The following is a 16,887-nucleotide window of genomic DNA, read 5'->3' on the forward strand; positions in this document are numbered from 1 at the left end:
GCCGGCATTTGAGGATTTGAACATCGCGGTGGGCATGCTCAGCCATTACGGTCACTGCCATTGAAGCCAATTGTAAAATGCCCGCGATGCAGTGGAGAGATTCTGACCTCCGCGATGTGTCACCGCCCATGCGAATAACATGGCAGCCAATGGAACATGCCGTCACGGCCAGAATTAGAGGATTTGAACATCGCGATAGGGGTGCTCAGCCACTGCGGTCACTGCCATTGGACACAGTTGAGAAATGCGACCGAAGCTGACCAATGGCAATAACGGAATAACACTGAAACCACCCAAGTGACCTATATATGGCTGGCATATGGGCATACTTGGCACTTGCCTACAGACACTGCTGCCTGCTTGACCTCCTCATCACCTGCTGCTGTGTTTAATCTCTGGGAGCACTCATGGCTCGTACTGAGAATATCGGGGCCCGTCCCTTCACCTCAGAGGAGCTGGATCTCCTGATGGACGAGGTCCATGGACAATACGGGCAGCTATATGGTGCACAAGAGGTACTGGTAAGGGAATGTGTGCATAATGTTTATTCCTGTGAATGTTTGGCTTATGTAACTGTACAGTCGAATGTGCCTCAGAGTGCAAGCAAATGTGGATACCTTACTTTTTGGACCACTACATGGCCCATACCTGATATTCCAGGAGTTGCACTTAAGTCTGTGGAGTGGATAGCACCATTCTGAGCAGTGTAGCTCTCTTTGACACTTTTAACTCAGATATCTTTCTCTGTATGGGCTTTGAATCATGTTTGTGAGTTTGACTTGCAGGGCTGAGGGTGCAGTTAAGATAGGTAAATATGGATACAGGGACACTATGGAGTTGAGTGTTGTCTGCCCACGAGCTCAAGGCCTGTATGTGTATCGGTCAATAATTATCTGAACTCACCTCTTACACATCTGAGACATGTTCAGTGTAGATGTAATCCTACCATTGGCAATATTATTTATTTATTATTTATTTATTAAAGAGTTTTATATAGCGCCAGCCTGACCCGAGGGTATCGGAGCGCTTCACAACAGTTTTTGAGCAAGATTCATACAACAAAGCAGTATTCTACATATAGGTTTGGAAGTCCAAGTGTGCTGAGTAGCATTGAGGTAGTAGGTGAGTCCTGAGATAACCTCATAGAGTGCACGTTGTCTTGAGGTTGATACAATAAAGAAGTATTCTACATATAGGTTCGGAAGTCCAAGTGTGCTGAGCAGCATTGAGGTAGTCGGTGAGTCCTGACATCATTATGTGTATGCACTGTGTCAATGTTCACATAAGACATGCAGGTGAGTATTGTGATGGCATCCCAGTGTCAGTGTACCATTGGGCAAAAGGGATATCCTGTGAATGCACAATGTAGAAAGTCCACCTCTCACAAATGACTAGTTGAGCCATCTGAGTAGTGCAGCCTTATATTTGGACACAAACAGTCATATCTATCTATTGCACACATGACTGCCCCTAACCTTGTCACCTTAGTGAGTGAATGTTGTTTTATATACCTTACTGTGCCTTCTCTACAACATGATGCAATGCAATTAGCCTGGACTCAAAAGTGTCTGTAGTGTCAGACACAGTGAGCATTTCTCTCAGGTTTCCATTACAGTGTACTGTTTGTCATGGTCACTCACATATTGCACCACAGATGATCCCTCTTCTTACCTGTCAGTCACCCCTAAGGTAGGCCCAATGTACCCCTGTGGGGAGGGTGCAGTGTATGTGAAAGGTAGGACATGCATTGGTGTGTGTGGCATAACCTGATAGTGAACTACTGCCAATTTCGTTTTCTCACTATTAAAAGGCTATCTGGCCCATAGGAAAGAATGGGAGTTAATTTATAACATCTTACAAATATAACTTCCCATTGGGACCAGATAGGAGAATAAAGTTTAGTATGCCTGAACTCAGGGGCATATATTGGAAGCCTAATTCCCGTTCGCAAACGGGCCGATTATCAGAATCGGCCAGTTTGCGAACGGAAAAAAACCTTTTGGGATGTATAATCCTAAAAGACCCTCGCAAGATAGGGAATCGCAAAATTTGCAATTCCCTATTTTGTGAATACATTTAAGAAATCGCAAATTTCGATTCCCTAAATGCAATGCAGGAAGCACCCAAGATGTGCTATTTTGCCCTAAGAAATCGCAAATTACCACCAACTTTAAGTTGGTGGGAATTTGCAAATTCTTTGAAAAATTCACTTTTTTGTAGTTTTCAAAGTGCCATGTGGTGGACATACATATGTACGCCACATGTGCACACATACATATTTCAGGGGTGCAACAGGGTGTCCTTTTGACACCCTTGCACCCTTGAAATTGCATTTTGCGAGTACCTAATGGTTGCGATTCGCAATTAAGGAATATGTAAGAATCGCAATTATCACTGCGATTCCTACATAAATTCCATTTTGCGAGTCCTTAATAGCGATTCGATATAAATCGCTATTAAGGACTCACAAAACGTTTTTGTAATAGATATGCTCCTCAGAATCTAAAGACGCACCTTTTAGTAAAGGTGATTTTTACATTCTGTGTTTGAAAATACCACTTTTAGAAAGTAGGTATTTTCTTGCTTAGCCATCCTGTGTGCCTCTGCTAGGATGTGTATTGACTGTCTGGCTTTGGAGTGACAGGAGTTGGGGAGGTGCATTCTCTCAGACAGCCACCGGGGGTTGATGTGTGTCCTGCCTTTCCTGAATGAGTCAGGGCTGGGCTGAATAGACCTGGGCTGCATTCAGAGTAGTGGGAGGAGTTGTCACTATCACCTGAATAGGCCCAGTCTGCATTTAGAGTGGTGGGAGGAGATTTCCCTTGCAACTGAATAGGCCCTGTCTGTCTTGGACAATGCTGTTTCCACCTCCTGCCAGGAAGCTGTACCAGAGAGGACAGAACTGGTTTGGGCTGGGTACAGACACTCTCTGCCTTCAGAGAACAAATGATTTGGTGGTATAAATATTGGGGCCCAGACCCCAGAACTTTAGAACTCTTTTGGACCAAGAAGACTGACAAGAAGAAGAGCTGGAGAAGCTGTGAGGAGGAACTACCATTTTGCTGAGTGCTTTGCTATGTTGACCTGCAGTGGCTGCTTCTGTCTTGGGCAGTGAAAGGACTGGACTGAACTTTCTACAACTTCTTTTCTTTGAGTATCTGCAAGGAATTGAGGTAGAGCTTGACCCCTGTTCAGAAGTCTGAGGAACAGCAAAGACTTCAATTTCTTCTGCCCTCAGCACTGGGGACTGTATGTTTTGTGCTGCAACAGAAGGAAAAGCAACCCGATGCCGTCTACGACACAGCTGCCGGTTCTGTGTCCTGAAGGCACCGCATAGGGCACCGCCGCAATGCGACACTGGTGTCACCGACAATGCCTGTTGACGCTGCCATCGAGCCGCTGCTCGCACCATGACCTGTGGGCACCGCACTCCGCATCGTCTCGCTTCACGACGCCACCTTGGTATACCCGACGATGCCGCTCCACGCCAAAATCGATGCCGCTGCCTGCACCGTGGTTTGAGGACACCGCTCGTAAGTTACACGATGCACCGTCCTCATCCAGCACCACAGCCTTGGCCTACCGTCGCCGGTGCCATCAACTCCAGTTTGTCAGCCGACGACAGCGCTTCAGCAACGACGACGCTGCAACCTGCACAGTGACCTGCCAGCACCGCGATGAGCATCGCATCACTTCGCACTGCGACCTGAGGGCATTGCACGCCGCACCGCTGCACTTCGAACCGCAGCACCCGGCGCCTGCCGACACCAGCACACCTGACTTCAACCGCAAGGAGTTCGATCTACATCGCGTGTGACTTCAAGGGCCCGACGACTCCTGCACCGACCTCCGGAACCGATGCTCCGGACGCCGTGCTTTTGGAAGCTCATTGAGAGGTCCCCACCGTCCTGCATTTGTAAAGGTACTGTTTTGGTGGTCTTCCCGACACCGTAGCTGGCCCGCGACGCCGCGGTCAGGCAGAACTGTCTGGATTTGTTTGTTCACGATGCCGTGATAGCCCAGGATGGAGCTATCGACTTCAAGGAACTGTATTTCAAGGTTATTTTGATAACTGAAGATTTATAAGTACTGTATCGAGGATTTTTATCGTTATCGGTCTTGTCTCAAGTATATAAAAATATTGGATATGTTTCTAAACTGGTGTGGGGTCCATTTGTAGTGCTTACATTGTATTTCTCTTGGTTATGTGCAAATGCTTTACACGCTGGCTCTAGAATAAGCTTGACTGCTCGTGCCGAGCTACCAAGGGGGTGAGCAGGGGTAATTTTAGGAGTGTAACTCCGTTATTCAGACTAGGAAGAAGGGTCCCTACTTGGACAAAGGTTCAAGCCCTTGTCAACTACAAACCCCCATTTCTAACACCTTGTTCTTTTTGCACTTTGTCTAAGAGATAATAATGTTGATTAAAAATCTTTTTTCTTGATGACTCTTGTGGCTGTGCTTGCTAATGATGCGGGACTATGTATTTGTGTATGATGACATATTCAAGTATAGTGTGGTACCACTGTCACTGCGGCATGTGAGTCATTTGCAGTTGCGGAGGACCCCAGAAATGTGAGCAGGTAATGTGCTTGGTGGATCAGAGGGTAAGTGGGTACATGATGCATATATGTGATGGGCAACTCTTGGCCTACACATTGGCTTTTGTGGGCTCTGCTTTGGTACACATGAAAACTTTGCTTCCTCTACATCAACACTAGCCATTTGGCTTTACTGTAGGAATTGTGGGGTGGACAGGGTGCATCATATGTGAATGAATAGATTTTATGTGTACCCACCTGGGTAGGTGTACAGTTCTCTTTGATGTGTAGGGCTTCACCGGCACATGTGTACATTTCCATATGTGTACTTGACAACCAATGCATTTCGCTTGTCATGGGTAATTTGTATTGTGGACTTGCTCTTCAAGTATCCACACATGTACATGACAGTTGGTGATGGAATGATGTGTGTCAATCTCAGAGACATGCAACAGGTTGTATGCACATGGGGAAATTGCTGCAGGTGCTATGTGCAGTGTGTCCTTGTGACCTTGCCGTACTAGAATCCAGCTACTTGTGGACCACATCATCTGGAACTAGGGAGAGTGCGTTGCTCAAATGTGTGAGACAATGGTTTGTGGATATTACAATTTTCAGCCTTTCTTTCGTACATGTGAATTCCCTGTGCTGCATAACTCTGCACAACATATTTTTCATTGCTGCCATGTCTCATACATTCATGTCCCATGGCACTGTTTCCATATCCACTATATGCTAATACACTCCATACCACTCCTGTACACCAGTCCAGTGTATGCCACTCCAACGTATGCTGCTACACTATACCCGACACCACTGTATGACACTACAGTCTACACAACTCCATTATACTCCACTCCAATTTGCTATACTCCACTACATCCTATAGCACTTCACACCAATCCACTGTGCAATACTCCTCTCTACACTACTCCTCTCTAAACCATTCCACTGTATGGCATTCCAGTGTTTGACATTCCACTGCACAACACTCCAGTGTGAGCCACTATGCTATGGCACAATCCATTCAGCCCTACTCCATTGTGTACCTCACAAGTGTTTGGCACTCCAAATTATGGTATTTGGCTCTACCACAGTTCGGTGATGACAAATCCATTGTAGTACACTTCACTTTGCAACACTGTCCTCTACGCTTATCCCTTGCATATGTAGTTGCTGAAGCTGTATAGCAATATGTGACATCCACAGTGTTAGTGTGTTTGCTGAGCTAGTCCAACCCATCCTGATGTTTGTTGTATATGAGTATGTGACATATGTGGAGATGCATTTGAGGTTGTTCCATGAGTTGCAGGCTCTGTCATTTGTGAGGCTGTGCAGTGAGTAAGGACTGTTGCCAGCAGACTGTACAGAATGGGCATGTTATGTGTGAAGAGATGTTTGATTGGTTTGTGTTGGCCTGTCCATATTGACTTGTGTAGACACAGGGGGACCAACTTACAAGTGAGTGGGTGTCTGATGGTTGAGATGCTGCATGCATGATCACAGTGGTTCCTTTTGGGCATGGATGTGTAAGTCAAGACCTTTCCCACTGTGTTGATGCTTTCGGGTGGGGGTGGCATGCGTTGCATGGCCACCTGCTTAGATGTTTTCTGTATGCTATCTCTGGATATAATAGCCTTTATTGTGTTGATGTTGTGTGTGTAAAACCCCAGTCAGTATGTGTGTTTTTGACACCCTGACATGAACATATACTAGCTGTTTTGGTCCACAGTGTTATGAGTGTACAGTTTGGTGATGGTAATGTTCCTCCTAGTAACATATATGCTGTACGTGCTGATCTTCATTGGAATGCATATGGAGAGTGGACTTTGAAATTGCAATGAGGGGTATTTTATGAGCCACTCATGGATAAAGGGGAGAGATTTGTATGCTGTGATGATTTCCGATGTTGTTGTTCCTGATGATGACATCAGATATGTGGTTGTTGTGGTGCTAGCACAATGCATTGTGCATATGCAGTGCTGTCAGTGGCAGAACCATGGCCCTTGATAGGTGTGAGGCACCCTTATGTCCAGCTATGTTTGCTGTGGGATGGAATTGACTGTGAAGGGGCGATGAGTTTTTGAGTGGGATGAATGCTGTGTTTTTTGTTTATTGGCCCTTTCCATAGACCAGTGCATATGTGTGTTCTGTTGTCATTATAGGAGAGTGTGAGTGTGTAAGGAGTGTGTGCCTTTAAGTGCACTGATATGAATGTTGCTTTTGTATTTGCGTTCCTTTTGTACATGTCAAATCAGACAATGTGGATTATTGTTCATTTGCTAGGTGAGTGTACCCAATTGTGCTCTGGTGCCCTATCTGTGACCGATCTACTGTCAGGAATATGGAAGCTAATGCTTGGGAGTGGGGGGGGTGACACCAAGGCCCCTTTGTGACCAGTGGAGTGTCTGAGGCAGTGTTGCCATATTAGTCTACATCTTGCACATGAGGGGTCCAATTTATCGGTTGTTCTTTGAAAATTTGGGTTTGTGTGGTTTCTCGGTCTGTGTGGTTAGACAAATTAAAAGCTTGTAGGCGTTCTGGGGAGACCTGTGAGCATATTGGCCTGTCCCCTCTCTCTTACTACACCTCCCCATAGTTTGGGAATGTATTTTGATGTGGTCTGTGTGAATGATCTTTAGCAATTGCCTTGAGTACAAGATTGCATCTAACATGCTTGACCTGGGCTCACCAGATTCAGTGTACCCTCCAGTCTGAGGCACTATGGAGTAGGGACATTATGGGAATAGTGTGGCACCTGTATTAGATATTGAGCAGGGTGTAGAGCAGGGAAGGTGATGGCTGAGTAAGTGAGGGGTGATGTAAAATGGAATTCTGCATGATTACTGACAGGGCTGGTCACAGAGAGGCAGGAGAACGGTGTCAGTGGCATACCGATGTAGGAACAGTGTAGACAAATAGGGTGCATATCCCTGGATGCCTATTGAAAATGTGCAATCATAGTGGTTCAATGGCTTCCTTGCATTGCTGGACCGCGATGATACTGCACTGATGATATTTTTCCTTCTAATTCCACCTCTGTGCCACACAGAGGTCAGTAGATGTCCTAGGTGTGATCTCAAAAGAGAGGCCTCTTTACTTACAGCAACATATGCTGCCACTCATTTTATAGACATTTCTTGCAGTGCTTGCTCCACTTTTGAACAGTTTACTTGTTCTTATGCGGTGTTGAAGATTTACATATTGTGCACGATGCAGGGGAAACTGAATTAGAGACTTGCAGAGAGTGCTGACATGCAGACTGACCAGTGAAAGGTCTGGATCCTGAGCAGTCAATTCTGCAAGGTTATTCACAGGAAGATCAGGCAGGGTGGACAATGAGAAGGTTTGCTATGGGTCATGTGTCACCACTTTATTAGTTGCCTCTTCATTACACATCAGCACTCCATTCTGCTTTTGTGTTTTATGCTACATTTGTACATGTTAAGTACTGGGTTAGAGGAGTTAAGTGGATTAACTGGTTAGTCATTGTTTTTGTGGGACAGGACAAACACATGGAAAAATGTTGTGCTGCTAAACAGATAGGAGTCACAATGTCTACTGTCAGTGCCATGAAGTTTAGAGATCAGGGCAGCAATACTCTGGTGTGCTGAATGTCATTGCATGTCATTATGTTGTATGGTCTGCCATTGTATGGTATGGGCCTGTCATTGTGGTATGATATGGCCTGTGATTGTATAGCATGGTACCTCTCTTGATATGTCATCTACCTCCACTCTGTGATTCATCTCAAAACTCATTTTACTACTGTGATCTCCAAATTCACATTTAGTTTACTCTTCCCTACTCTGTTCCTCCTTGGATCAGTCCAAGCCTCATTTCACTTGAATGATCTCCCTAATCCCTTTCTGGATACTCTGCCCTCTTCCATCTTTCCTATTGCTCATCCTAAAACTCATATTCCTACCATGATCTCACAATGTACACCTCCTAGACCTTTCCCTCTACTCTCCCTCCACTATCCTTTTGAATCCACTTCACATACTCACATGTCTACCCCTCACATAAACTGAGATTTCACTGGACTATTCCACCACTAATCCTTTTTTGGTTACAGCATGGCATGCGACTGGCCAATAAGCGCTCCAACGCCTATTCACGGGGAGTAGGCGATATGTGATCACACTGATGATGTGCCTGCGCTGACTGTGAGCTAAGTGCTGCCCTATGAGAAGTGTGAGCAAACCACTTGTAAGCTGAAATTTGTACACATGCATTTCAACAGACACATCTCAACTTTCCTCTTTTCAAAATTAACAGGTGCGTACATTCTGCACCGGCCACTTCTATGAGAGGGTCCTGACAGATCTCTTCATTTACAGCCTGCTTGAAGCTGCCCCTGCCCCTCCTTCCTTACAGTAACTATGTTGGGCTAGTTTGGGATACTTTGGGCTACTTTTTGTTTGGCTGTGGGCCAGTGAATGCTGTGAAGATAAGGCAACACCAGGGCTTTAAGTGTGCCGGATCTTGCCGGTGCTCAGCACCGTCAGTTCTACAAAGCAGGTGCCAAAACGTGTCTCTATCGGGCTCTCCATTTTTGTCCTCACCCTGAAGCACCTCAGTAAGGACGTTAGTCCTCACAGCCACGGCAGGCAGCTCGAGCCCAAGGGCTGCGGCCGCCTTGCGCAGCACCACAGAGAAAGCAGCGCCCTCCTCCGAAGCCACAGTCGGAGGAGAGACAAATCCAGTGTCTGGAGAGGTATCCAGGCCACTGGCCTCCCCCAGTTCATCTGCCCAGTCCTGGGACAGTTGAGCCTGTACGGCCATAGGATCCTCAGATCCCTCCCAGTTGTCCCCATCATCCGACTCCTGGTATAGAGGAGAAAGTAACGGAGCCGGGCGGTAGACATAATGTGTCTCTAGCGGCGCCGATCTCGGCGTCCATCGACGCCGGACCGGCGCCGGGCCCGGAGTGGGACTGAACCGGGGCTCGACGTCGAGCGGAGTCGACGTCGGCGTCAGGGGTGGTACCGGTGTCGACGCCGGCGGAGGAGGCGTGACGAGGTCGACCGGCGTCGACGGGGACTCGAGAACGGGTCCCTCGGGCGCTTGCGACGTCGAGGCCGGAGCCGTCAACGGCGCCGGGGCCGGAGCCACCGGCAGGCAAGGCAGCCCAGTCGGGTCCGCGGGGCCCGAAGGCGCACCAGCGGGCGCCGACGGCGGAGCCAGGTTCCTCATGGCCGAGAGGAAGGCACTGACTTCCGCCGGCGTCGCGTTAGTCCCAGGGACCGGAGGGTATGGGGACGGGCGCGGCACCTGCTGCTCCGCCGGAGCCGCGGGGGTGGAACCACCCTGACCCTCGGCCGAGTCGCGCGACCGGCGAGGGGAGTCCGAAGAGCGATGTCGCCTCTTGGACTTCTTGGAATGCTTCGACTTACCCGAAGACTTGGATCCCGACGACCGATGGTGACGTCGGCTGCGGCTCCGCGACCGATCCTTGAACCTCCTCCTGGACCGGGATCGAGAGGCGCGCGGAGCCGAGTGGCGAATCTCGAGAAGCTTACGGGACCGCTCCCGTCTAGCCTTCGAGGTCAGGGCCTTACAGTCCGAGCACGACTCCGCGTCGTGGCTGAGGCCCAAGCAGTACAGGCACCGGCGGTGATGGTCCGTAACCGACATCAGGCGGTTACAGTCAGCACAGGCTTTAAAACCAGGCATCCTACCGGCACCGGAGTCGATTGACAGGATCAAAAAGGATCAAAAAGTTAGTCAAAAATTGACTAAAGGGGTAGCTCTCCCGGATCTGCGCTTACTGGCGCGGAAAAAAGAAGAACTGATGTCAGCGCGCGAGGGCGGCGTCTAAGTACTCCGACGACGTCATTCCGGCGCACGACGCCGACGACGGACGCGGAGCCGCAGACGACGCCTAGCGACGCGCAAGGGGTATTGCTGACGAAAAATCTTCCGGATCCAGTCTGACGCCTGGGGATATTCTAAGGTGAGGAATCTAACTAACGTGTTTCTTTCAGATAGAGGAAGCTAGAGACAAACAGAAGTCAGAGAGAGAAAGAAACAGAGAGGAGAAAAAGGGGGAAGAATGAGGCAAAAAGTAGAGAAAGTATGAGGTGGCAAAAGAGCCCTGGAAAGAGACAAAGACTAAGAAAAGGGTCAATGGGACGGTGAGATTGGGGAAGAGACGCGTGCAAAGAGAATACCAGAGATCAAGTGTTGTTGATCTGGTAGCTTAGTGGATCGAGTGCTCCTTTTTTTTTTTAACTTTCTTTGTATTGAGAGTTCATAAAGACAAAATCATCAATACAGAACACATTTGTAATAAAATTAATATGGTACAAGGCACGTAGGTGTAAAAACATTTTCCAATTTCATCAGTTCGAAACTTGATTATAAAGTGCAAAAGTGTAAAACCAAAAAACATCGACGAATTTCAACAATTCAGATCTTAATTGTAAAGTGCAATGTGCAATTGTAAAGTGCAAAATGCGTAAAGAGAAACAATCTAGCAGACCATTAGTTAAGAAGATATAGTTAAAGTTAAATGCTGTCAGAAAATACAGTAGAAAAGACTACGTTTCAAACACCCTCCAAAACTTCTCATATTTCTTGAGTGCCCCTGATCTCAGAGCATATTTTCTTTCCCTGCCCTGGATTCATAGTAATTTTGCCTTCCAAGCCTGAAAAGTTGGTACTTAATCAGTTTTCCAGGACTGCAAAATAAGAGATTTGGCTATTAAAGAGGCTATGAAAAGAGACTCATCATATGGAGTGTGGCTCATAGAGCAGCCTAGTACAGGAACTAAGTCGTCGAATATTATAATGGCTTTAAGCTCAGAGGAGAGGTATTTCTCAATTTCCTTCCAGAATGACTGGATTTTAGGACATTCCTAAACAATATGTTTCCAGTTCCCTTTCTCCTCACACCGAAAACATTTATCAACAACTAGGGGAAAGATACTGTGGAGATCAGCGGGAGTTCTATAAATCAACGATTTATTGTAAAATTGCATGCGTCTATAATTAGCGCCACGAAAAATTATTTTATTAAATTTATTTATCTTGTCCCATACAAGCTTGTTGATTACAATATTTTCCCTCTTTTTCCACCTCTCAATGATCCTACTGGAACATTCCTGCCCTTTATACTCTTTTAATAATTTGATCCAGATACTCATCTTTTTTTAAATTTTATTATTCAAAGCTGTCGAGATAATTTCTTTGTGGTGTAGATTCCCTATATCCAACTCTCTAAGCCTTGGATTGAGCATGCAGAAAGACCAATTCAAGGTGGAATAAGAATAATGTACCTGTCTGGAGATTTCATCCCATGACTTCCACCTATTGCCGGTGAGGAAGTCTTCAATCTTCACAAAGCCGTTTTCTTTCCAGAGATTTATTATTTTACTATCCATACCTCACTCTTCTCCAAAGTTAAAGTTGTTCAAATCCGTTGTATTACTTATTCTAGGAATAGAGTAGAATTTCAAAAACTGAATTTTCTGTTTGAAAATCCACTGAAGGGACTTGTAACAAACTTTCTTTGGATCTTTTATGATTCTAATCGGATCAATTATTTTTATTTCTGACAGCATCTTCTTCATAAAAAAATTGTCTGCTTCGTTAGTGTCTGAAAAATAAAACCTGAAACTATGATGTGCAAAGGATGCAAAGTAATATTCTCTAATATTTGGAAGGGCCAACCCTCCTTGTGCAAAAGGAAGGTATAAAGTGTCACGTGCAAGCCTAGGAGATTTTTTAGCCCAGAGAAAAGAGGAGATCAGAGCATCCACTTTATTAAAAAAAGAGACCTGAATTGGACAACGTGCAGCGTCAAACAAGAGATTAAAAAGAGGTAAGACCGACATTCGTATTAATGCTGCTCGCCCCATTAAGGACAGGGGTAATAAGTTCCAACGATCTAAAAGAGACCCCACCTTTTTTAACAATGCTGAGAAGTTCAATGAAAACAGATCTTTCAGATTATCCGATATAAATATTCCTAAATACCTCTTTGGGGATAGATTATATATTTGCCTGAATTCTGGTATTAAAGTGTCTACAGTGCAGTTTACTAGAATAATTTCCGTCTTGTTAACATTAATTTTATAACCCCCTAGATTTTGGAAATCCGAAAATATTTTTTACATTTTCGATTGACTAGAGGGTTGGAATCTAGAAAAAGGGCAATATCATCAGCGTATAATTTTATATTAGTCATGCCAGCTACTGGGACTATGTCGGTCCGTATATTCCTGATCGCAATCGCCAAAGGTTCGATAAATAGCGCGAATAAAATTGGCGACAGAGGGCATCCTTGGTGCGTACCTCTAGTGACCAGACATGTCCCGATATTAGAATTGTTGATGATAATCTGTGCCTTAGAATCCATGTATAGATGTTTTAAAAGAATGATAAAAGCCTCCGGAAAATTAAAACTGTGCAAAATAGCAAAAAGGCAGTCCCATGACACTAGCTCGAAGGCCTTCTCCGAGTCTGGAAACCAGATTTGAGCCTTCACTTTATTAGTTTAAAAAAAATCTAGTGCTTCCAATACAAACTTTGTGTTTGAATGGAGATGCCTGCCTGCAATAAAACCGCACTGGTCGTTAGCTACGAGGTATCCCACTATTTTATTCAATCGGTTTGCTAAAAGTTTTGTAAAAAAGTTATAATCTGTGTTTAGGAGACTTATGGGTCTATATGAATTTATATTCTCCTTGTCCTTTCCATTTTTTAAAATGCTAACCACCACAGCTGAATGGAAAGAGTCTGGCGGGGAGCCTCCTTGGAGTAGGTCATTTAATAAAAGTAAAAGTTCTTTATGTAGGGTTCCTCCAAATTTTTTAAAAAATTCAATAGGAAGACCATCATCACCATTTGCCTTACCGTTGGGGAAGGAGCTAATTACGTAATCTAATTCTAACATTGAGAAGTCCTCTATGAGGCATTTCTTGTCCCCATCATCTCATTTCGGTATTGCCAGATGCTCTAAAAAATCCCCAATGGAATCAGATGAGGCCCCTTCGGTCGCTTGATAGACTCCCTCATAGTGTTTTAAAAACAACTCGCCAATAGAGGCTGTGGTCTTTGCATATGATTTAGTATTGGGATTAATTAATTGATCTATTCTATTGCAAGCCTGCTTTTCTTTGGCTTGCCAGGCCAAGAGCTTGCCTGTATATTTGCTCTCCTCATAGATCTTCTGGGCATAGAGATTACTATTAGTTTCACCTAGGATGCAATAAAAGTCCCTCATCCTGCCCTCAGCGTCGTAAAGTTTTTGCCCTGAGTGCGCTGATCTAACCTTGTAGTGTTCTTGAGTTGCCTCCGTGAGATCAGTTTGAAGTTTTGTTTTCTCCTCCTTTCTTGCCTTCTGCTTTGGTATTTCTTTAGATATTATGAACCCGCGGAGTGTAGCCTTGAATGCATCCCACGTCATATTTAATGGGGCAGTACCTCTATTCTGTGTAAAAAACTGCTCGATAAATTCTTCAATGTCTGTACACCATTTAGGATCAAGGAGGTTAAGATTGTTAAAAAACCATCTTCTAGTAGGGCTTATATCTTGTAATCCCAACTTTACCACCATACAGACTGCCACATGATCGGAGAAAGCATTAGACAGTTGTAGATAATTATATAGCTCTAAATCATGAGAAGTTAAAAAAAAATCTAATCTGGATGCAGAGTTATATTTTGCTGAGTGGCATGAATATTCTAATTTAAGAGGATTAGAGAATCGCCAATGATCCATGATATCAAGGTCTAATTTACAAGTTTGAATCGCCAAAGCAGTTTGGGGTTTATTTTGATGGCGATCTTTTTTGGAGGAGTCCAATTGAGGGATCTGAAGAAAATTAAAGTCTCCCCCCCATAATATTAACCCAGGGAGCCCTGTTATGGCGTTCTTTAACTGTAAAATTGGCAAAGAGTTATCTAAAATTGGTGCATATATTGTAGCGAGGATTATGTCTATATTATTTAATTTACCGTGTGCAATTGCCCATCTACCTCTATGGTCTATGGCTGTGCCAGCCAAAGTAAAACCTACGTGTTTTCCTATTAATATGCATACTCCTCTCTGTGCCAACCCAGCTGAAGAGGATATCCTATGGCCGGCCCAGTTCTTCAGAATTTTGTCTGAGTCCTCCTGATCTTTATAATGGGTCTCTTGTAAATAGATGATGTCTGGGTTTAAACTCTTTAACCAACATTCAATAGCATTTTTTTTTTCGAACATTGTTAAGACCATTTGTATTAACCCCTTCGATGCTCATGACGGAACGGTTCCGTCATGAGCATCGGTTGGGCTGTGCTCATGACGGAACCGTTCCGTCATGAGGACAGCCCCTGGGGGAAGCGCTGGCACTCCCCCCCTTGTGCATCGATCGTGCCCCCACTTACGGGGGTGGCAGCGGAAGCTTCCGCTGCCACCCCCGAGCCCCCCCACGCTTTCTGATGACGTCAGCGCGCACAGCGCGCGCCGGCGTCATCAGGAAGCGTTGGACGCGCTGGAATCCATTTCTTCCAGCGCGTCCAAGGCAGCAGCAGGTAGGTTCCCTTGTCCGGTGGGGGCCGCGGGGGTGATTTCTTTTGTATTGAGGCATCGGGGGAGAGGAAAGAGTATTTCCTCTCCCCTGATGTCTCAATACAGGGCATTCCTGCTCCACGATCGCGCACAGCGTCGCGATCGTGGAGTAGGGATGCCCCACTAGACACCAGGGATTTGTTTCTTTGAATTTGGGAAGCGACCCCTTAGGCAAGGGTCGCTTCCTTGGGGTGCAAATTTTTTCGAAGTCTTTTCTGCCCCCCCTGGGGGCAGATCGGTCCGCTTTCTGCCCGTTTCTGCCCCCAGGGGGGGCAGAAAAGCCCACTAGACACCAGGGATGTCGTTTATGTTATGTAGGAAGCGACCCCTTAGGCAAGGGTCGCTTCCTTGGGGGGCCAAATAATTCGAAGACTTTTCTGCCCCCCCTGGGGGCAGATCGGTCTTCTTTCTGCCCGTTTCTAAGCCCACTAGACACCAGGGATGTCTATTTCGTTATGTAGGAAGCGACCCCTTGGGCAAGGGTCGCTTCCTTGGGGGGCAAAATAATTCGAAGACTTTTCTGCCCCCCCTGGGGGCAGATCGGTCTTCTTTCTGCCCGTTTATGCCCCCAGGGGGGGGCAGAAAAGCCCACTAGACACCAGGGATGTCTTTTATGTTATGTAGGAAGTGACCCCTTGGGCAAGGGTCGCTTCCTAGGGTGGCAAAATAATTAGAAGACTTTTCTGCCCCCCCTGGGGGCAGATCGGTCGTCTTTCTGCCCGTTTCTGCCCCCAGGGGGGGCAGAAAAGCCCACTAGACACCAGGGATGTCTTTTTCTTTATGTAGGAAGCGACCCCTTGGGCAAGGGTCGCTTCCTTTGCGGCCTAATTATTTAGAAGATTTTTCTGCCCCCCCTGGGGGCAGATTGGTCGTCTTTCTGTCCGTTTCTGCTCCCAGGGGGGGGGGCAGAAAAGCCCACTAGACACCAGGGATATAAATATTATTGTAGGAAGCGACCCCTTGGGCAAGGGTCGCTTCCTTGGGCCCCTAAATTTTTTGAAGACTTTTCTGCCCCCTCTGGGGGCAGATCGGTTTTATTTTTTTGCCGTTTCTGCTCCCATTGGGGGCAGAAAAGCCCACTAGACACCAGGGAATTAGTTCAATTAGAAATAGAAGCGACCCCTCGCTTCCAGGGTGCAATTTGTTATATGTATTTGGCTCACCCGCCCCGGGACTGAGTAGCCTTTTTTTTCCTGCTGTTTTCTGCCCCACCTGGCACACAACCCGATTGACCATTTGGGTAGTGACATGGCATGTTATAATGTTTATTGTTATATTTTTTGTGATTTCCAATTGTAATGTTTTTTTTTTGTTTACTTTTTTGTTCTAGGTGAAGGCTTTTCTTCTTTTCACGTTGACGTTTTGTTACTGGTGGTTCTGCTGTTTGTGTAGTTTGGTAAGAGACTGTTTTTTTGTACAATGTAAATGCGTTTGATTTCTCTGCCTGTTTTTTTTTTGCAAATGGTGTAATAATAGCAGTATGTTTGGTTTTTGAGTGTCAAAAACTTTTTGCATTGGTGCTCGATGTGTATTTTGTTGTCTTGTGAGTAATTTGTTTTTTTTTCTTCTTTCTAGTTTGATATCGTTGGTCTTTGCTGTGTCACTGCAGAGTTTGTTTCTGGTGAGTGCAGCTGTCTCTTGTAATTGGATTGTAAAGTTTTTGAGTACATTGATCTTTGTGATAAAAGGTACACATTTCTTTACTTACTTGGTTTGCACATTGTTGGTTGTTGTTGACTTGTTTGTGCAGTCTTCTATCTTAGTAAGTATAATGGCTAGCCG

Source organism: Triturus cristatus, chromosome 10 (assembly GCF_964204655.1).
Source record: "Triturus cristatus chromosome 10, aTriCri1.1, whole genome shotgun sequence".
NCBI classification, from domain to species: Eukaryota; Metazoa; Chordata; class Amphibia; order Caudata; family Salamandridae; genus Triturus; species Triturus cristatus.